General features: G+C 43.6%; 1 protein-coding gene across 2 annotated transcripts in view; it reads right to left on the bottom strand.

Annotated features, from left to right (window-relative positions):
• Positions 1 to 16,514, bottom strand: part of UBA6 (ubiquitin like modifier activating enzyme 6) — an 87,207-nt gene extending 70,693 nt beyond the window's left edge. Inside the window, exon 1 of one of the 2 annotated variants that reach the window (XM_034416292.3) lies at positions 16,193 to 16,514. The gene's annotated coding sequence lies outside the window, so the exon portion shown is untranslated. The remainder of the gene's footprint in view (positions 1 to 16,192) is intronic. The other variant, XM_034416293.3, reaches the window with a different exon arrangement.
• Positions 16,515 to 22,067: the final 5,553 nt, after the last annotated feature.

Below are 22,067 nucleotides of genomic sequence, written 5' to 3'. Positions count from 1 at the left end.
AAGGCCCTTCATGACTTAGGTCCGGGATATTTGCATGACCTTCTCCTGCCTGCCTCTCACCATCCTGTTCGCTCACATAGGGCCGCTCTCCTTAGGGTTCCGACGGCGAGCCAATGTCACCTTGCTGTGCCCAGGGATAGGGCGTTCTCTGTGGATGCTCCCACCGTCTGGAATGAATTACCTACTGAGCTCCGGACGGCTCCTGATCTCCGCTCCTTCCGTCGGGACTTGAAGACTTGGCTTTTCAAACAAATAGGCTGAGACTGATTCCGGGCTTTATTATTTACTACTAATTAATTATTTGGATTAAATTATGATTTTATTGTACTTGTTTCTTAACTTGTGTTCGCCGTCCTGAGTCCTTCGGGAGAATGGCAGCATATAAATACATGTAATTAATTAATTAATTAATTAATTAATTAATTAATTAGGATGACAGCTGGATTTATTTTAACTCTGTCTAAAATCTGGAAGCAAAAGACTGTAGGACTGGTCTTTGCAATTATAAGGAACTGCCTAATAAATCCAGCTCCTTAGATCAGGGGTCCCAATCCCAGACCATTGATAGATAGCAGTCCGAGGCCTGTTGGAAACCAAGCCATGCAAGCAACAGGTAAGCAAGCAAAGTTTCATCTGCACATGCAGAGGATGTAGGTTGCATTTGTAACTATACCCCCCACTCCCCCAGTCTATGGAAAAATTGTCTTCTGTGAAACTGATCCCTAGTGCCAGAAAGGTTAGGGACTGCTGCCTTAAGACTACTCCAAAAAGTGAAGAAATCTGGTAGAAAATAACTTCCTGGTGATGGCAGTCAGCACAGCAATTATAAGAGATCCAAAAAATAAATCATGATCCTTGAGGAAGTAGGAAATAGTTTGCAGTTCCTGGAGAAAAAAGGGAGACAATGGAATGGAGGAGGGTAACAGACCCAGAAGAAAACTTTAACTAGCTTAAAACAGCAATATTTTAATAAAATCACCAACTGAACAAGGAAACTAAGTAAGCAAATTAACTTTAGGTCAGTAATGGCTAACCTTTTTGCCATTGCATGCCAGGAGCATGGGGGGAGGAGAGGTCGTGCCCACACCCATAATTCTATGCGCCCCGCCCCTGTGCATGCGCCTGTGACACACACACCCCAGGCACGCAATGGCACGGTGGAACCAGAAGGCTCATTTTTTTGCTCTTCCCCAGACCCCAGAGCCTTTCTAGGAGCCTGGGGAGGGGGAAAACGGCCTTTCCCACCACCACCCCAAGGCCCTCCAGAGGCTGGAAATGGCCTGTTTGCTGACTTCCGATCCCACCAGAAGGGCCTCTGGGGGGAGGGAGGCCATTTTTGCCCTCCCAAGCTCCTAGAAAGGCTCTGGAGCCTGGGAAGAGAGAAAAACGGGCCTCTACTACCACCCCCGAGGCCCTCTGGAAGCAGGAAACAGCCTGTTTCCCTACTTCTGGTGGGCCCAGAAGGCCCGAAAATCAGCTGGCCAGCGTGCACATGTGCGCCAGAGTAGAGCTCACGTGCACACTGATATGGCTACGTGTGCCATCTGTGCAGCCAAGTCAGTCCAAGCAAGAGGGATCTCTCCATCTCAGGTGCTACAATAAACCTGCAAAGTTCTTTGTGGCTCCCCATCCCCATCCTCATTTCCACAGGTTCTGTTATGAAGGGAGCCGCCCTCCCCTGCTACTGACCCATCCAATTGGCAAAAGTCTATGGACGCCTTCTGTCTCCTCAGTCTCGGTCCCAATTTCTCCACGACCTCCAGGCTAACCACACACCTAGTACAGCCCAAGTCCAATAGGCTAATATCCTCTTCTGGGTGCCTGACGAGGCACCACTAGTTCCACTGGGATGGTCACAGGTGTCACATGTCGATTTACCAGGAGGTTGTTATTGGAATCAGATTCACTCTCCTCCAGAGGCTGTTTCATGGAGCCTCTGCGGTCCCTTCTCAACTTTCTACCCCCTGCGGCTGCACATTTGGGGCTAGGTTTGGCGGAACGGCAATCGGCTGATCGATGCTCTTCTTTTCAGCATTTGAAGCATGCTGTGGATCACTGCTTGGGTGCTGGCCCTCCCTTGGCCACTCTTGGAGATTCTTTCAGAGCAGGTGGTGAGGACTTGCTCCAGCCGTGATCACCGTGGTGTTGTTTCCTGGCCAAGTCTATTTCCACCTCATCAGCCAGTACATACCAGTGCTGGAGGTCTCAGGGAGGCCCCTGCAAGATGTAGGTGTGGTAGACTTCATTGTTTAGCCCATCTTTGACAGATTCAACCAAGATCTCCTCAGGCCATGTGGCCAGTTTACAGGCCAGCTCACGGAATTCCAGGGTGTACTCTGCCACTAATTGCCTCCCTTAGGTAATGGTTTTCATCTGGGTTCTGGCTTACGCACTGTTAGAGGGTCCTTAAACTGCTGGCAGAGTACTGCCGTAAACTGGTCATAGTTCCTTAGATGATGGGGGCATTGTCGTTGTGAAGTGAAACCATCTTCTACTGCGGCTCCTTCTAGGGCCATGGTGACACATCTTACTTTGGTAGTTTCCAATTCCAATTCACCCCATACTCCTGCATATAATTCCAGACTTGAGCTAGGAAGAATCCCAGAGACTTGGGTTCCCCCCAAACTTCACCCCCAGCAGTGGCACTTTAAGATCCTGTCTCCTTTGAGAGGTAGCTCCCCAGCCACAGCTGCTAATGGCAATGTGATTGAAGCCAGCACTATCCTCTGTGGGGCAATGGAGGCAAGGCAAGATCTGACTAAAATCCGCAGAGAGGTTACACATTGAAAGTCACCCCAAAGCCCTCCACCCCCCCGGGTCCAGCCTTAAGGGCCAATATGATGTTATGGAAAACCTCTTCAGCAGATGCTGGATGCTCCAGAGGCCCAGGACGGTTAGCCTTGGAAAAGTCCAAACAACTCCACTCCATAAATGAGTAGCAAACCTCCCTTTCAATTCTTACAGGAACACTTAACAGCTCACTTCCCTTTCCCAAATGCCAAAACCTCCCTCTCCATTTCTATGACAATCAATGGCAAGCAAACTGCCAAATGCATGCTAGAGATCTGGCTGACACTAGAATTGCAATAGTGGTCAATCTGGAGAGACATCTCTACCGTGGGGACTGTGCACATGATGTTGGCTCACAAAGACAACCAGGAGAGTTTGAGGCTTGGAGGGGAAGCGTCAGTGAGACCACAAGGCAGAGTGGACCTCCCAAAAAGGCTGGGAGAGGCGGAAGCCTGCAGCCACCAGGCGAGACCCCAGTGATCACTTAGGGTCAGGAAGAGATGAGTGGAAAATGACTTTCACTTGCTCCCTGGGGTGCTTCCAATTCTGAGTTCTCCCCTTCAGTCTGTATGGTGCCCCACTGTAATTATGCAGCTGTTAAATGAATTATCTCATGAGTACCTATTTAAAGGGTCTTAGTTTATCTGAAAGACATTTTGATTTATACTGAAACCATGGCAGAATACATGAAACTGGTCAGAGCTGCGCTCAAGAAAGTCTGGGCCACCTAACTATACACTAAACTGTCCAAGTGCGAGTTCCAACAAAGCAAAATCCCCTGTATGGGGTATCACATTCTCTATTGTTAGTGGTGGCAGCATCCAGAAATGGGTTGTCCTCGTCTGTTAGCCAATAGGACCAAAACTGTCAAAGTTGCGAGGACACGCCTACACCAACGGCCCCCAGCTTTTGTCTCGGTCTTAGCTGAGGACAGACGTGTGTTTTGTATAGGACAATCTATTTCTGGAGTTTGCTATCCTTTGGTAGAATTATTGTTGTTTTATTTAGGAATTTTTCTCCTCTGGTGGCACCTATATTACCAACGACTGCTGTACCACCAATATATCAGCGTGAAGAGCTTTTAGCTCGAGCCCGCTGAAGGCCACCCTGCGGCAAGCCAGATCACCGGCCGGTGACTCTGCTGGGCAGCCAGTCGAGCATTGCTCGCCATGCTGACCCGAGAGCCTGCTGACAAAGCTCCGAAGTTTTCTGGCTTGGTGGTTAGCCTTGTGCACCGCTCCGAGCTGAAGGACAGCCGGGATGACAGGAAAGCCCGGGCTATCACTGACAGCCGCCACCGCTGCCGCGCCGCTGAGTCAGGTGAGCTCGAAGGGTCACTGCCCGCTGTGGGCATACTCGAGAGGAGCCGGCAGGAGCCTTTGGACCCAGGCACAATTCCCGAGCTGCTACTCATTTGAGCACGCTCGGAAGAAGCCCACGGCTCTGTTTTCACTTGGGGCAGCCACCCTTTGATCTCAGCTGTTGCACGGCTGCCGAGAATGGCGGATGCGATGCCCAGCATTAGCAGGGCCTTTCCTGCCACTCTGACCACCTCGGAGGTGGGCTCCCTGGGAGGTAAGTGGGCAGAGACCTCGTGATCGAGGTCTGCCAGCAGAACAGCAGCTGCAAAGATCTCCAAGAGATCGAAGAAGCTCCCTAAGCCTTCCAAGGCAACACAGAGAGATGAGGCTAGGAGGCAAAAGGCTACTGATAAGGAGGTTGCCAGGGCACTTGCAAGCAGTGATCAAATGCAAGCAGTACAAGCTTGCAAGCAGTGATCAATTCCTTTCCCAGGAATGCCAGGCGAGCCTGGTTGTGCTCGTAAATCACATCAAGAGAGCCCGCTCGGTTTCCCTGGCGACGCTTTCACGACTCCTGGGCAAGATGGTGTCCTGCATTTCAATCGTGCCATGGGCACACTTGCACACCAGGTCAGTTCAGTGGTTCCTTCTCCCCTATCAGAGGGCAGGTACCAGCACTTCCCTGTACAAGGTTAGGTTATCTTCTGCTACATTGCATTCCCTAGAGTGGTGGGTTTCTCCAGCACTGTCGGTTGTACCTTTAAGGAGCCTGAGCGCCTGACAGTAACGACTGATGCGAGTTGTCACACTCGGCCTCGCTGAATACCCCTGCAAGGTCTTGGTACTCCCTTGGGATCTGGTTTGCGTTACAAGCGGTGGTGGGTGCGGCTGCCAATTGTTTTGCTGCACCTTCTGGGAGGGGCCCTTGTGTTGGTGGTGTTTTCTTCTGTAGTGGAGGGCTGCTTTGGGGTTTCAGCATGGGAGGGAATTCTTCTGGTCGGGGCGGCAGGGGTTGGGGCCCCTTTGCTATTCTCAGCCTGCGGGTTCCCTCTTGCCACCAAATGATTGGGCCCCATTTGTCGAGCCACGAGAGTCCCAATATGACTGGTTCTGTCATCTTGGGGGCTATTATGAAGCGGATCGTCTCCCAGTGATCTGCAAGTTCTAGTCTCACGGGTTCAGTCAAATGTGTGGCATACGTTCCTCCCACTAGGGACCCATCAACTTGCTCGAAGCGAATTGGTTGTTTGAGTTGTTTAGCTCGGATTCCCAATTTTAGAACTGTGGGTAGGTTGATTAGGCACCGTGTGCTACCCGAGTCTATTAGGGCTTGGAAAGTCTCTTGGGCCCCTGTTTTGGGGGCTGTTAGGCGTATGGGGAAAAGAAAAGGGTGGACGGGTCCACTCACCATCGGGTCATCCTCGCCTTCGTCTTCCGTGTCATAGGGTTCGGGGAACTGATCTCTCTCGTCTGGGATTCCTCTGGTTTCGGTCAGATGAGCGAAAAACTCAGGGATTTGGGGAGCTTCCTGCAGTACGTGGGTGACGCGCTTGGGCCCTCGTTCCGGCCGTGCTTTGGGTGGTGGATCGGGTCCCGGTCTAGGCGTTCCACATCTTGCTGCTATGTGGCCGCTTCCCCCACATCTGTAGCATTTCAGTGGGCTCCGTGGGGCAGTTGGTCTGTAGGAGGGCTGTGATGTTGGGGTTTCTCGTCTATTGAGTGGCCCCTGGACTGGTCGGCCTCTCTCCTTTCCCTCTGGTGGTTTTGACGTGTCACTCGCCCGCAGCCCTCTGTCGACTTTTATCGCTACCCGGAACCATTCAGCGAGTCGGTTTGGGATGTCACGATAGGCAGTCACTTGGGAAATTCTTTTATCTAGGCTTGTTCTAAAAAAATACACCAGCAATCGCTCTGGTAGAGGAGGCAGTGTCCCAATGACTCTCCTGAATTCACGGATATGCTCTCTGATAGGCTTCCCCCTCTGCATTAGGTTTCTGAGCTCGTCTTCCACATAGGGGTCCTCCTCCTCCTCCTCATAACGGGCTCTCAATAGTTGCAAGAACCCATCCGCATTTTGTAGCTGGGGGGCCCTGTATTTGTAGAGTGATGCTGACCACCTCTTTGCTTCTCCCTCCAGCCCTTCCGAGATAGCATTCACTAGGGCTCTGGGGAAAGGGTAGAGGTGTCCGAACCGCTCTATGTATATCTCAGCTGAATCGAGGAATTGGGCGAGGTTGTCTGGGTCACCATCGAATTTCCCTCTGAACTGGGGTGGTTCCTCCCTCTCTGCCCTCTCCTCTCTGTGCTGAGCTCTGGAGGGCCAGCCTTGGTGTTGGTAGTCCTCTGCCTCGTCTCTCATCGTGGGGTGGGGAGGTGCTGCCTTGTCTGGGCTTCGCTGCCATTCCCATCCCCAGCTCGCCCTTCCCAATTCACTTAGGGGTTTTTCTTTATCTTTTACCTTTGTATTTTCCAAGTTGGCTGGAATCACGACCGCTTCTGCTCCTCCCGTTTCTTGAAGCAGGCTTTCCTCCGAGAGCTTGGCTTCAGCCATAGTCCGTCCGACCAGATGTCTGGGAGGGAACGGGATGATTTAAACTCAGCCAGCCTGGATTTGGAGGAGAGTTTGGCTGTCTGTCAGGTTTCGGTGCTATCTTGAATAAACTTCATTCTCAAGCGCAAGCTGTCTAATGAAACATTTTATTTTTAAGCATAGCAGAATCCGACATTTCTGACTCAAATTTGCAGCCAAACTGGCCCCTCCTTCCAACCCCCTCCTCTTCCGCTCTCCAGCCCCCACGTCCCATTGACCATCATACAGATCCATCTCTACATCCCGGCACGTTCTTTTCACAGGAATGCAGCCCCCACCCTCGTCTCCCAGGAAACCCTATCTGTATAAACAAAACTAGGTAAAAGTTCATCTCAGCAATAAATCAAGCTTCCGCTCTTTCTGCTTCAACTTGTTATGTCAGCGCTGGAAGAAAGCCTAATTTGGAACGCTGACACGAGTCTCTATGGTTGGGGGACTCACAGGATAGGGTGGCTCAGGGCAGGTGGTCTCAGGGAGATTTGGCCCACAACATTAATTGGCTAGAACTCAGGGCGGTCCATCTAGCCCTTAGGGAGTTCCAAGAGCTGGTGTCTGGCAGACCTTTACTCATCTTGACTGACAATGTGGCCGCTAAGGCTCATTAACAGGCAGGGGGAACCCAGTCTAGGGCCCTTATGGAAGAGGTGGAACATCTTTGTTTTTGGGCGGAGAGCCTCCAAATCTCATTGAGAGCAGAGCACATTGCAAGGACCGCCAACGTTCAGGCAGATTGGCTCAGCAGGGCTACAATTGGCCACGCAGAGTGGCGCCTGCATCCAGATTTGTTTCAGGAGCTGACAGAGCGCTTCGGACAGCCGACGGTGAACCTCTTTGCCACCCGGACAACACTCACCTGGACCAGTTCTTTGCAAGGTTTGTGGCTCCGGGAGTAGAGAGAGTCGATGCGCTTCACAGCCTTAGCTGGTGGAACTGCTCTATGCCTTTCCACCTCTTCCCCTCATCCCGAGGGTGGTAAGAAAGATTCTTGCAGAACGGACAGATCTGCCTGTGATCCTGCTTGCTCTGCACTGGCTGCGACGACCGTGGTTTGCCGACTTGGTGGCCCTTTCCGTGGCCAGACCCTGGAGGATACTGCCGGACAGAGTCTCCCTCACCCAGGGGGCACTGGTCCACCCGGATCCTCAGTAGTTCCAGTTACCGCCTGGCGTTTGAGCGGCAGGCTCTGAACCAGGGCAACTACTCCGCCGAGGTCATTGACATCATTCAGGCCTCTAGGAGGGCCTCAACCAACAGGATTTATGACGCCACTTGGCGGGCATTTTGTTCCTGGTGTAGTAAGTCAGGTCTGGACCCAACTTTAGTGACAGTGCCTCAAATTCTCCAGTTTCTGCACGTGGGTCTGCACAAAGGGCTATCCCCCAACACGCTCCGTCGCCAGGTGGCAGCTCTCTCCTCCGTTTTCTCCTGTGGGGGTTTGGATTCTCTGGCTTGCCATCCGAACATTCTTAGGTTCCTCAGGGGCGCAGCAAATCTTAGGCCTCCGGTGGTTCACCATTTTCCGACTTGGGACCTCACCAAGGTGCTACAGGCTCTGATGGCTGATCCCTTTGAGCCCCTGCAAGAGGTCTCCTTGGGCTTCCTGTCACTCAAAGTGGCCTTCCTGGTCACCATAACTTCGGCCAGGAGGATCTCTGAACTGGCGGCTCTTTCGGTCCGCCCAGACCTGTGTGTATTTCATGACAACAGGGTGGTGTTACGTTTGGACCCTTCTTTCCTACCAAAAGTAGGTTTGGTTTCACAGGACACAGGAGCTGGTGCTCCCAAACTTTTGTCCCACCCCAGTGCATGCGCTGGAACGTAAGTGGCACATGTTAGACGTGCGGAGAGCACTCCGGATATACTTAAAGCGGACCTCTTCCTTCAGGAAGACGGAGTCTCTCTGTCAGGTTTCGAAGTCGTCTTGACACTCTGTTTCATTTCAGCCGGCCTCCTTGGGGGCCAAGGTCACTCCTTCGACCCTGGGCCATTGGATTCAGGCGTGTATCACCAAATCTTATGAGATGCAGGCCCTTCCTCCGCCCAAGACTATTACGGCACACTCCACGAGGACTGCGGCCACAAGTGCAGCGTGGGCTACTCAGGCCTCTCTAGAGGAGGTTTGCCATGCTGCTACCTGGTCCTCTCCGTCCCCATTTATCAGGCACTATAAGCTAGATTTCTATGCTTCTGCTGAGACAGCCTTTGGGAGGCGGGTCCTCCAACAAGTGCATGAGGGGACCTAGGGCCAGACTGTGGCCCACCCATAAGGACAGCACTGCTTTGGTATGTCTCATTTCTGGATGCTGCCACCATTAACAATGGAGAAGGAATGTTAGTCTTACCTGATATGATCCTTCTCGTTGAGTGGTGAGAGCATCCAGCCCCACCCTAATCTGGAACTGGCCTAGGTCCTTTAGGGGGTGGTGGTTTGCTTGTTTGACTACTTGTGCTTTGTTTTTCTGGTCATCACACGTCGAGGCTGTCACTATTCCTTCGCCAAAAGCTGGGGACCGTTGGTGTAGGCGTCTCCTTGCAACTTTGATAGTCTCAGTCCTATTGGCTAACAGACGAGGACAACCCATTTCTGGATGCTGCCACCACTCAATGAGAAGGATCGTATCAGGTAAGACTAACGTTCCTTTCCCATGAGGCAATAGAAATGGATCCTGAAAAAGTGCAGGGAGTTTTGGAGTGGGCTCCTCCAAGCCCCCAGATGTCAAAGCTTACTGAGATACGCAATTATTTTTCACCAGTTCATCCTATCATTTGCCCAGATAGCCCTGCCCATCACCAACTTGGTGAAGATGAAAGGAAAAGGTAAGCCTAAGCCTAGCCAACCTCTGAAATGGATGATGGAATGTCGAGGTACTCAAGAAACTCAAGTGCTTGTTCGCAGCAGATCCGGTGCTAAAACACCCTGACTCAAACCTCCTTTTGTCATCCAGGCAGATGCCAGTGACATGGCAGTGAGGGCTATGTTGCTGCAGAAAAATGACCAGGGAGCCTGCAGCCATGCTCTTACACCTCCAAAAAGCTCAGACTGAATACAGGTGGGCAGTTTGGGAAAAGGAAATGTACTTAATGTTGTACATTGGGCCTCCTGACTTGGGAGGCATTTCTTAGAAGGAAGCAAAGCCCCTTTTGAACTATGGACAGACCACAAAAACCTGGCCCTGTAAAACCCATGGATGTCCATTGGGCTTAGTACTTCAAATTGTTCAATTTCATCTTGTGGTACCTCCCAGGAAAAGAATTTCCTAGCAGATGGTCTGTCCAGACTACCACAATATAATAATTCCAAGCCAGAAGTTATTCCTATCCTGATAACTGGCAGCTTCCGGTCACCCCCACAGTGCAAGGGGAACTCAAAACCCAAATAACAGAGACTTAAGCATGTTAAAAGCAGCGCTAGAAAGAGACAAATGATTTCAAGCCCATAAAAATGAATGTACAATACAAGATGAATTACCCAGTGTGGAAGCCAAACTATTTGTCCCAGAAAGCCAACAAATAATAGTCTTACAAAAAAGTCATGATCTGAAATTAGTGGGGCACTTCATCTTTGTAAAGACCCTACACCTGGTTAAATGTCAATTTTGATAGCCATCATTATAGAAGGACATAGAAAACTATGTGGCTAGTTGTCTCACCTGTGCCTATACAGAAAGACATCAGGAGAAGTCACCAGGGCTCCTTCAGCCAGTGGCACAGCCCAAAACACCATGGAAGGACTTTATAGTAAACTACATAAAGTACAGGAAACACTGTAATCTGGGCGATACCTGATCTATTCTCTAAACATGTACATTTTGTACAATGCCAAAAAATCATCTCAGCTCAGACCTTAGCTAAACTGATCATACAGCATTAATATAGACTGCATGGAACTCCGGAGAGAATTACCAGTATATCAGATCGTAGACTCCAATTCACTTTGTGAATTCTTGCAACTTTTGGCAAGAATTCCTAAAATTTCAGGGACCACCCAGGGACTTAGAATGACCTCCCATCATTCTGAAATGAATAGGGCCTGTGAACATATGAATGGGGTCTTAGAACAATACCTCACATGTTACATTAACTACCAGCAGGACTGGGCGGACCTCCTCCCTTTCGCTGAAGTGGTTTACAATAACTTAGTACATAGTAGCACTGGATTCATTCCTTTCAAAGTAGCCACCAGGTAGGACTTTGTATCTATTCCCGAGTAATCCCAGGCTACCCCTCAAATTGCATCCTAGGCCCAATATAGGGTGCGGGGGTGCGGGGCGCCCCCCCCATGGCCCATTTTTGCTCCCAGGAGGTTTCAGGAAGGCCTACTAGGCGTAAAACGGGGCATAGGACAGCTGTGTGTCTCCCCCCATGGCTCATTTTTGCTCCCAGGGGGTACAGGAGTCTGAGTGCTGCCTGTCACACTCCCTGGCCATGCCCACCAGCTGGTCATTAGGGCAGAGAACCAGTTGTTAAATTATTTGAATCCCACCACTGCTAAGGACCTAGCTGGGCCAAGTCTGACAAATACTTTATTCAGCAGTAAAAGTTTCCGTTGCATTTGTTCATTTGACTGCAGACAGAGTATAGCTGGAACTTTACATACAATATTTGAAATATGCCTTCCAAAAACATCCAATGAATTAAGTCCCTCTTTCAGAAATGAGGTGACTGGGCATGCCATGATTTGAGAAAACTTGTTAAATAAACAGATTATAAATTTGAAGAGCAAATAGGAGGCCATAACAATGAAGGAAACAAATCATCTTAGAAAAAAATAGAGGTTGTTCATTAATTATATCCATAAATAGATGTGGATATGTTTGTATGGTTATTTTATATGGTTTTAATTCCTATTTCACCAACTTCAGTTTTATACTTTCTAAATCAGGGAAGAATAGTATCTTACCATAGTACTATGACTGCAGCCAGCAACAGCACATCAGAGATTTATTTTCTCCGTTCAAAGCCTCAACCTGGTAACTGATACCACATATTTGATTCAAATTATATCTGATTGATTTTCTAGCAATGTAACCTAAATTTTATAATGTGGATATTGAGTTTCTTTTTAACTAATGTTCTAGCAATAAATAACATTTGTACAAGAATATAACCATACTGGACTTCCTGTTTGCTGCTGGCCGCCGCCAGACGTTCCTTAGGGATCGTCAGCTTCCACTGCCTGTTAGAGCCGCCTTCACAACGGAACGGCGGCTCGAAAAAACTCCGTTCCCATGAGGAAACGGAGATAGAGCCGGCAGGGGTGGGTAGAACTCTCTGCAGAGTCCCAAAAGTTTTTCTTTTACTTTTGGGATGGAGCGGATGAGATGCCCCATATCCCCAGCCGTTGCTCCGGGCTTTGGGAGACCTCTGCTAATGCAGAGCCAGGCGTCAAAAGCAAGCTTGCGAATTTGACAGATTACTCAAAGAAAATGTGAGCTGGACCTGTAATACTGAAGCGCAAGTATTTTACTTATCTTTTAAAAATTACTTAAGAGAATAGAGGAAGAGAAAGAGGAAAAAAGTTTCTTTTTAAAATGGCGTCTGCCGCGGCTGGAGAAGAGTTTGAGAGGGAAAGTTCTTCCGTTTTTTATTATTACAATGTAGCGGAATAAATACCACTGGCTACATTTGTAGACAAAACTCCGCTCCTGTTTTTGTTTTTCTCTTTTTTCCCTGGAGGCTTGAGTGTTGCTGGCTGGAAGTCTTTTGTCTTGTTTTTTTTTTTTTTTTCTTCTTCTAACAAAGCCTGCTTAGGCGGAAACATGGCACTGAGGCTTGTGAAGTCAGACAAACAAATAGGTGGGGGGGATTCCCCCACCAAGAATTTAAAGCAATATGTTTTAACTCTTCAGTCCCAGAAACCTGATTTTAATATAATAGAATTTCTCTTAGAGGAGATTGAAAGAAGGGATGAGATTGTGAATCAGCAACTTGAAAAATTTAAGCAGGAAACTAAGGAATTGGTGAAATCCAAGTTTGACTTTTTGCAGCAAAAAATTTTAAAATTGCCAGAATTCATGATTCGGTTGGATACAAATACTAATTTACTAGAGTCAAAAATGGATGAAATTCAAGATAAATTGGACAATAGATTTCAAAAAATTGAAAATGATTTGTTAAATATTCAGGATTATAGTTCAGAAGAAAAATTTAAAATGGATGCTGACCAAAAGTCTGGTAATGTAGAATATCTGGAACAGAGGATTCAAAAAGAGGTTCTAAAGATACAATATAATTTCACAGAATATGCAATAAGACTTAGAGGTTTGCAGGAAAATAACAGAGATGACTTAAGGAAAATATCTTCTGAATTTCTAGCTGGGATTTTAAAGATTCAACCTGAGGAAGTGTTTTGTAGGATTGACAGAGCTTATCGAATAAACTCTTGGACTGCCAAGCAAAGGCAATTGCCTAGAGATGTGGTAATCTATTTTTCAGATAAAGAAATTAGGAATAAAATTGTGCAAAATTCCTTCAATTCTAATTTGCAATTGTATGGAAGAAAGATTTGGATTTACAAGGAACTCCCACCTAAGATATTAATGGAAAGGAAGAAATTTGGCTTTCTGGTGTCTGAGTTAAAAAGGAGAAATATTCAATTCCGGTGGGACGTCCCAGTTGGTATTATATTGAGATATCAAGGAGAAAGATACCAGTTAAATACTGTTGAAAGGGCGGAAGAATTTTATCAAAATAGGTTGAAAATGAATTTAACGTCTTCAGATATAATACACGATAAGCAGAAGGAGCTGGAACTAAAGACAGAGACTGTACCAGATAAATTGCCTTTGGATTTATCGGATACCCCAGCTGGATTATCTACAAATTTGAGAGAAGTGCCATCTGATTTTAATGTGATGACTTATCAAGGCAAGGACAAGCATGGAAACCAATTAGAGGATATACAAGGGATAAAAAAGAAATGCGAGACACAAAAAATTAGGATGGAGGTCAAACCCACAAAAAGAAAACAAAAAAAGAAATAGGTTGTACAAAAATAGAAATTTCTAACCCAAGCAACAGTGAAGCCAGTGATTTTAAAATATGAATGATTATGTGAAAACATAGAGGAGGCGACATATTGGTCAATATTATCCTGAGGATAGTGGCAGATCTCTGCATTGCCGTAATTTTGGGACATGGAAAGAGCCTCAAATTGATGGTTTTGAATTATCTATTTTGAAACTTCTTTTTGTGTTGATAAATATATTATAATTATCTTGAATTATAAGGCAAGAGAATCACATTGGGACATGCAGAAGATCGGGTTGTTACCCAATACGATGATGGAAATTAATAATCCTGATGAAACCCACAATTATTATTATATGGAATACAATTATAATGTCACTCGGGTGGTTGTTTTTACTTTTATATATATAAGAAGATGTTTACTACTGATGGGGGCAGATATGATTGGAGATCTTGAATAAACTGTTGCATCCGCAAGCTATGTCACCCTATTATGGATGTTGGTTTTAACAATCCAGTGGAAAGACTTCAAGAAGATATTATATGGACTATAAATTTAAAGTTATTGTCTTTTCTTTTTTTTATTTAGATATAATGGAATATATATATATATATATTTTTAAGTAGTGTGGGCAGTGAATTAAAGATATCAAGAATTGTTGTGTATGGTAAATTTGTAAGACAGTGGGTGAATAAGCTAGCTACAGACTGATTAGTTTAAGAAAAGGGATTTTTAAGTGATACATTTAGGGGAGTGGAGGAAATGGATAGAGTGGAATAAATGTTAAATTAGATTTTATGGGGAGCCCGCTTTGAAATGTTATTAAAGTAGGACTTATTGTATAGTTTTAAAGTGGAAGGTGGTTTTGAATTGTTGCAATAATGCATAGATATAAAACACTATTATGCTAAATTAGAGTTATTTTATAATAGTTATAGTATAATGTGTTTGTTTTTTTTTTGTTTTGTTTTTTTTTCTCTTCTTCTTTTCTGAAATGTATGGATAAAGGGGGATTTATAATACTTTTAGTAAGTAAAGGTCAGTATTTTGAGGAGGGAGTAAGTAATCTGTTATGAATTAGGGGTTTTTTTTGTTACGAAGAAGTCACAGGGGGGGAAGGGTGGGGGAGGGGGGGTTAGGGAGGGGGGGGAGGGGGGGGAAAAAGGGGGAAAAATTTGTATTTGAAAACCTTTTCAATAAAGAATATAACCATACTGTATAAAGAAGATAGCAAATGGACAAAGGATAAAAATTCATAAATAGATAATCCTCCATTATTTGCTGATAACTCTTCTTAAGACTGAAATATTATTCAACCTTTTATAGAGGGATTGAAAAATGGGTTTTATATCCTTAATTACCAGTGATCCCTAAAAACAACATAAATTAATACTATTCATATGGATTTAGAGACCATTCTGTATATATTAACATTAACCTGCTTTAGTTGCATTACATATTTTTATTAACTCTCCATTCAACGCTACATTGCTTCAAACATCACATCCGAAAGCCAAAAGCAAATAGACAACTAATTTGCTATAAATGTTATCATTTTAATGCTTTTTAGATGTCCATTCTCTCATCCTATGTTGCTAAAATCCTCTATTGTGAAACTTTGTTTAATTTAAAGACTTTTAAAGGTGAGATGACTGAAGTCTCCTTTTAATTTAGGTTGTTTTCTTTTGTTTCCCCTCCCCTTTGTTATCTCGCCATCTCTATCCTTCCTTGTGTTTGTTCTTCATTTTACTGTCTTGTTTTTCATGTTTCAAATAATGTGTTGGGACTTGGTGGTACCTAAATCCAATATTACGATAATAAATTATTACCAATAGGTTAGATACTAGAAAGTTCATAGTATGACAGTGATAATCTTCGGGAATACAGAAAAATAAATAAAACAGACTTCTAAATCTTCACAGAATTGATCTGAACATGCATAATCGAGCGATATCTTTCCACTGGAAGAATGGCATCACTCTGTAATATGGATTTTCTTTTCATAACCACGTGCATTGTTTCACTCTGAACAAGCGAAAATCCGGAGCGCACGTGGGGTCAAAACTGGAAGGGAATGACAGTTAAGGTCAGCGCTGCGGCGCACGCGTTAATCCATACACGCTATGCCGATTACTGTCCAATATTTCCTATCTCGCTGGAGTATTTCTCTGCCTGTGCATCGTTATGGGCGATACCGAGCACTAGGGCGTTTCTTTTCCTTTTCCTTCCCTTCGGGGGAGGGAGGGGGGGAGGGAGGGGGAAAGGCCACCCAAGGCCTCAAGTCCTGCGCCCCCTTCGGTATCTCTAGCGGGATTCCCCACCAGGTCCCGCGCACGCACGCACGAACGCAACCTGCACCCTTCATCCCGTGGGAGACACCTGGAAGGCGAGATGCGACTTTCTGAAGCCAGCAGTATTTGAAGCCAGCAGCCGTCAACTAAGGCCCCGAAAGCCGTCTGGCGGCCGGGCCTCTCTGGACTGCCTCACCCGAGACCGCGACGCAAAAGCGGCGACGGCTTCTTCCGCCTCTCATTTCCTCACCCGTTGTGGTTGCCCGCCTCGGCTTCCAACTGCTTCTTCCTCTTCACCGTGGTTGCTTCGAAAGAATGGCGAGCACGCAGGCAAACTTGCAGACACCTCAAAGAGTGGGGGAAAAAAACAGGAATTAGCCTCACGGAGCCGGCATAGGCGGAGGCGGGGAAACACAGCGGCCCTCCTCCGCCCCGGATGGAGGCGGCCGAGCCCGTCACATCGCGCCGGCCAATCCTGCTCCAGAGCGGGAAGCCCTCTTCCCTCCTCTAGCGAGCGCCTCCGGGAGCCAGGGCGCATCGATGTCGCACACCCTCGCGGCCACCCATCCGGTGACAGGGTCGCTTTCCAATCATTTATACTCGGTCTGTATAGAGAAAACGGACGGTGTTATAGCAATATTCCTTATAGAAATATCCATAATACTAAAGCGTTTCGGTTGCACTCGCTCAGCAACTCTTCCGAGTTTTTTCCTCGGTGCGAAATTTGGAAAAATGCTCTGAATGTAGACTCAAAATTTATAGCATCTATCTAAATTCTATTTGAATATGGCTATGATGCTTTATTAAGCTGCCCCTAAGATTCTTCCCTGAGAGGTATTGGTTTCTGTTGCAATGCTTAATAATATGGGCTAAACCCGATTAGCAGTAAATAAAGAGCTAGTCACACAAAAGCCCTTCTCCCCCCAAATCTTAACCATTTTCCCTGGTCTGGTAGGTTTTTGTGCTTTTATGCTGTAGCAGTGAATAGCATCTGGCTCACTGGCTCATACAAAGCACGGCATGGGTGAGCATAATTTGTCCTGCAGAATGGGATTCTGAGCTCTGAAAACCCTACTCTGTGATCTAGATAAATAGCACTTTAAAAAATCCAAGCAAACCTTTCCACACTTTTATAGCCCTGTATATTATCACCTCTACCATTTATATTTTATATTTAGTAATTAGATTTGTAAGAGCCTATACACAATCAGATACTGATACTGAAATTTAATGAGATTTTAAACAGTTCACTAAGTAAGAATACAAGCTGTTTTGCGCAGACAAATCACTAAAACAATTTACTACAATAAAGCAAATTACAGTGAGCATACTCCTATTATTTATATATCATTTAAAATGTATTAAAATAGGTTTTTATTTTTTTATTTCGTCAAGCATGTATTTTATGACAGATACAAGTGTAAACATAATTATAAATACATGAAAAGGATACGAATAAAAAAACATTAGGACAGGGACGGTAGGCATGCTGGTGCACTTATGCATGCCCCTTAAACATAACTTAATTGTATTGGAAACATTACTTTTGTATCAGATACAGTTTAATGATGTAGGAAAGCCCCCCTCCCCATAAAATATTTTTTATTCTTAATATTAAAAAGAGGCAGAATAGAATATTTCTCTTGAAAGAGAAGAGGAGAGACATCTTTTTTTAAAAAAATCAAGTTTTTTTGTATAGTTTATATATATCATGTGAATGGTGCATCTGAGTATCATACAATTCAATACAAATAAATTGAATTCATAATTATTACATTCCATTTTCCTTATTCCATATTATTAATACATTGCTTTACCACCCTTCCATTCTAAACTTTCTTTAACATTTTCCCCCTTCACATTATTATATTCAAAGACATGATAATCTGTTTTATTATTCATATTCCCATTATTGAACTCTTCCTCTATATATATATTAAAGTTCCTTTCTTTTTTTCTTCCATTATTTAATATCTCAATAGTGACTTATAATATCAATCACAATCAGGGTGGATAAAAATCGATGATTTTTTTTAAAAAATCAAAAAAATCAGATTTTTTTTATTTAAATCGGATTTTTTTGTTTTTTATCGAATTTATTTTAATAAAAAACTTTTGGGGTAAAAATCTATCGTAAGATAGTTTTCTATTTAAGATACATAATTTAGTTTATTCAGCATAGAGCTTAGTTATGTAGCATGAGGCTGTATATTCTGCAACACGGACTCGGTGAGTCAACAATGGGTCAAAGGAATAGCAGAGATGACAGTTGCTCTTTAAAAATTATGATTTAAATCAAGTTGATTTAAATCAAGCCTTTTTACTAGTGATTTAAATCATGATTTAAATTGTGATTTAAATCAACTCGATTTAAATCAAATCCACCCTGATCACGATCATTTAAAGCATTCAACATATTCCTATTCTATCTTTTTTCTAATTTTAATCCGACCTCTTTTTTGACTTGTCTCCCATATTTTTTCTTAAGTCATTTATTCCATCTATTTCAAGGTTTATAGTCTGAATCCATAATTTAATTTTTTCTCCTTGTCCTGCCCTTTCCCACTGTTTAATTTGAAAGCTTTCTGTTCTAAATCCTATCTTTTCCCCCCAAGCCTCTTCCTGTTCCTCCCATTTCTTTTTTAAATCTTTTAAAGTGTATTCCCCCTGTTTTAGTTCCTCAATCCTTATTAATTTTAAAAGTGTCTCCTTGTTATGTTCTTTTTGCTGGTTTCTTAATTCTAATTCCCCTTCTATTCCAACTGTTAATTCCATTCTTTCCTTCTTGTCCTGGTCTTTGCTCCTTGTCTCTTGTATACAATTTTCCTGTCTTCTATCTATACGATCAAATACTTCCACCATGTCCTTATAAGGTCCTTAATGCTTTGAATCATTAACTCCATTCCGTTTAAATCTCCACAATCGTCAGTTCAGAAACCAAGCCTCCAAGTCAAGTTTTAATGTCTCATCAATGTTCAATTAAATCAGTTAGTTACTTCAGGGATGCTCCACTCCTTCACTCGTTTTTATATATCCAATATTCAGGGGTCTCCAAATGCAAAATCTTATTTAATATTCCAGTCTCCAGTGGTTAAAAGGTAATATGTATAGTTCAATAGTTATTTCCATTTATTTCAATGTTTACTCCCAAGTTGCAAAAATTCACTTTCATCAGCAGATGGCGCACTTTACTTCACTCTGCTGCCTCTCTGCTTTTATTTTGACAAATCCGATTTATTTCTTGTTTGTTTTAACTTATAAATCCAATACTTAAAGGAAATTATTTGAAGAAAGGGTGGAGTTATGGTTCCAGCATCTAAATATGCCTTCTTAATATCACACCTTTTGAGGATTCAATTTCCAGTTTAATTTTCTTTTTAAACAAATATTTACTTTTTAAATTTCCAATATGTTTTTTCACAATAATTGCATACTGCTTTAATAAATCTTTCTAAAATGTATTCCACATGAATTTGGGGGAGGGGTCAAGCTTCAGCAATAAATCTTTTCTCATCCAGACAACATATCATTCACCGTTTCTCTCATCCTGCACAAACTTATAGTTTCTGGCTGTTCCCCAGCTTCATGGCAGCCATTTTGATTGCTGCTGCTCCTAGTCTTTGGGTGAGGGGGGTTTTTGAGTCAGGGAGGGGAGATGCGGCTTTGCTTCACCACCCCTCCAGGGTGGCTATGGCTTTGAATGAAGCCCCTGATGGGAGAGCTCAGAATGGGGCCACGGAGCTTGTAGACCTCGCTTCTGAAGGTGCCAGAAGTTCAACCGGAACAGGAGAGACTTCTTAAAAGCAGAAAGCAGCCCCAGTATTTCTGGTATAGGAAAACAGCTTCAAGCAGAAACCTGAAGAGGCTAATCCTTAGGAATGGATTTTTTTTATCCATTCAGAAACTGGGCCACACTATTCATAAGTAAAGAGCGGCCAGAAACTCCAAATAAGCAACAGAATATGTAAGGAGATGAAGCTGACAAGAGTAGCTCAGACAAATAAAACATCTGGGGTTTGCATTTCCCCTTTTGCCTGTAGAGCCAGCTATGACCCCTACATGACCTCATAGGAATCTGTCAACAGCCATTAAAACACTAAAGGACATTCTTCCATAAGAACAGGCATCTCAATCACAAAGCCCAAAGAATATATAAATGTCTACTTACTCTCAACTCCATTTTGTCAGCCACCCCAGAAACATGTTGTCACTGAAGTTTCTGGCTATCAAATAAACAGAGACCTTCTTTCGTACCTCCATTTTATTTCAGCGTCTTTTTCGCGACTTGGAACCGGACCTGATTTTTCTTCCAACAATAATAATAGTACATATCATATATTAAGTAATACTGACATCAGTGAGAGACAAACACTGACACTACTGTAACACATTTTTACTACAGTATATGAAGAACACTACTTAGATTGATAGGTTATATAAATTATATTTATATATAGTATTACGATATTGAAAATCCTTTCCAGGTAAACTTGAAAAATTCTAGTTGCTGGATAAAGTAAGCAATCTAGGTATTACTAACTCTTGTGTCTACTAATTCCATTTGTAACCCTCAATTGGATGAAATGGAGTATTGTAGTACAGATACAATCTTGATATGAGAAAGATGCAAAAATGTATGGTTTTAATAAAGAATTAACAGAATTAGACCAGATATTAACTGGAACAGATGATAAACTGATAAAGAAATTATATTGTTATTTATGAAGTATTAAATTTAAAAGTGAGCAGGTAGGGGAGACAATGATAGTGTGAGCTAAAACCTTTGGATATACAATAGAACTGGATAAATGGCAGAAATTGTGGGATTGAAATGTTCAATTAACTATGTCCACTGCACTTAAAGAAAATTTGTATAAAATGTTTTATAGATGGCATTTTTCACCAACAAAATTGGCAAAGATGTTTAAAAACATGTCACTAAATGTTGGAAGTGTAAGCAGACACCTGGTTCATATCATATGTGGTGGATATGCCCAAAGGCAAAAAATATTGGATGAAAATACATACTTGGTTGGAAAAAATGATAAAACAACATATAGATTTGAAACCAGAAATATTTTTGTTGGGCATCTTACCGGAAAAGTATAACAAAAGGAATATATATTTGACTACTAACTGCAGCCAGAATTGTATTTGCACAACATTGGAAGAGTGAAGAGATCCTGACAGACAAGAATATAATTTAAAAAATATTAGAATGTGCAGAAATGGATAGATTACAATCAGGAACTGAATATTTCTTGACATGGGACTTATTTTACCAATGGTTAGATAATAAAATCAGAAGTTAGAAACATGGGGATACAAAAAGGACTAATATTATAAAGGAGATTTGTTAAAGTAGATAAGTAAAATATTTTATTATTATTGAATTTTTTTTAAAAAAAGAAAATTACCCCAAATCTCTATCCCCAGGGTTAAGCACAATAGTCCAATCAATGTCCAGTAAGATGTTAATGGAAAGATTCTCTGTAGATATTGTGCACCTCCAGAATCTCAGGACAGTTGGCCTTGGTGAAGTATAAGCAACTCCTCTCAGCAGTGTTATGAGTACAAATTTCCCAATTCTCATGAAACTATAGGTAGTCCTTGAAGTATGAATCTAATGGAACCTGCCCATTAGGTTCATAAGTCAACAAATTCATCAAATGAATCAATTTTACAAATTTTTAAAATCAAATTCATTAATTGAATCAAATGGCTTTTTAAATGAATGAATGAATCTTACTTACTTTCCTGCCCCATTGCCAATCAGCTGTTTCCACCTCTGGATGGATTGAACAATTTCAATACATCTGGCCAGTAATACGCAAGGTTTTGGAAGATGCCCCACCAATGGGCTCACCAAGCCCATTAAAAACAGGCTGATAAAAAGAGAGCAAAGCTGAAAAAGTTCTAAGTGGGTGTGTCAAGGTTCTGACTAATGAACCTAGGTGAATCAGGACCGAGGCTGTTGCTTGGGAGGCATGGGAGGTTAAGTTGAACTGTTACTGGGTTAATTACTTTCACTATTGGAAACGGTCCTAAGAACCTAGGTCCTAGCTTTCTGCTGGGGCAATTTCAATTTAATGTATTTGATGGACAGGTAAACTCAATCTCCCACA

The sequence above is a fragment of the Pantherophis guttatus genome, chromosome 4 (assembly GCF_059756535.1).
Source record: "Pantherophis guttatus breed Tessera chromosome 4, ASM5975653v1, whole genome shotgun sequence".
Taxonomy (NCBI): domain Eukaryota; kingdom Metazoa; phylum Chordata; class Lepidosauria; order Squamata; family Colubridae; genus Pantherophis; species Pantherophis guttatus.
The sequence above is the reverse complement of the archived record's forward strand: the minus strand, read 5'-3'. Positions and strand labels throughout refer to the sequence as shown.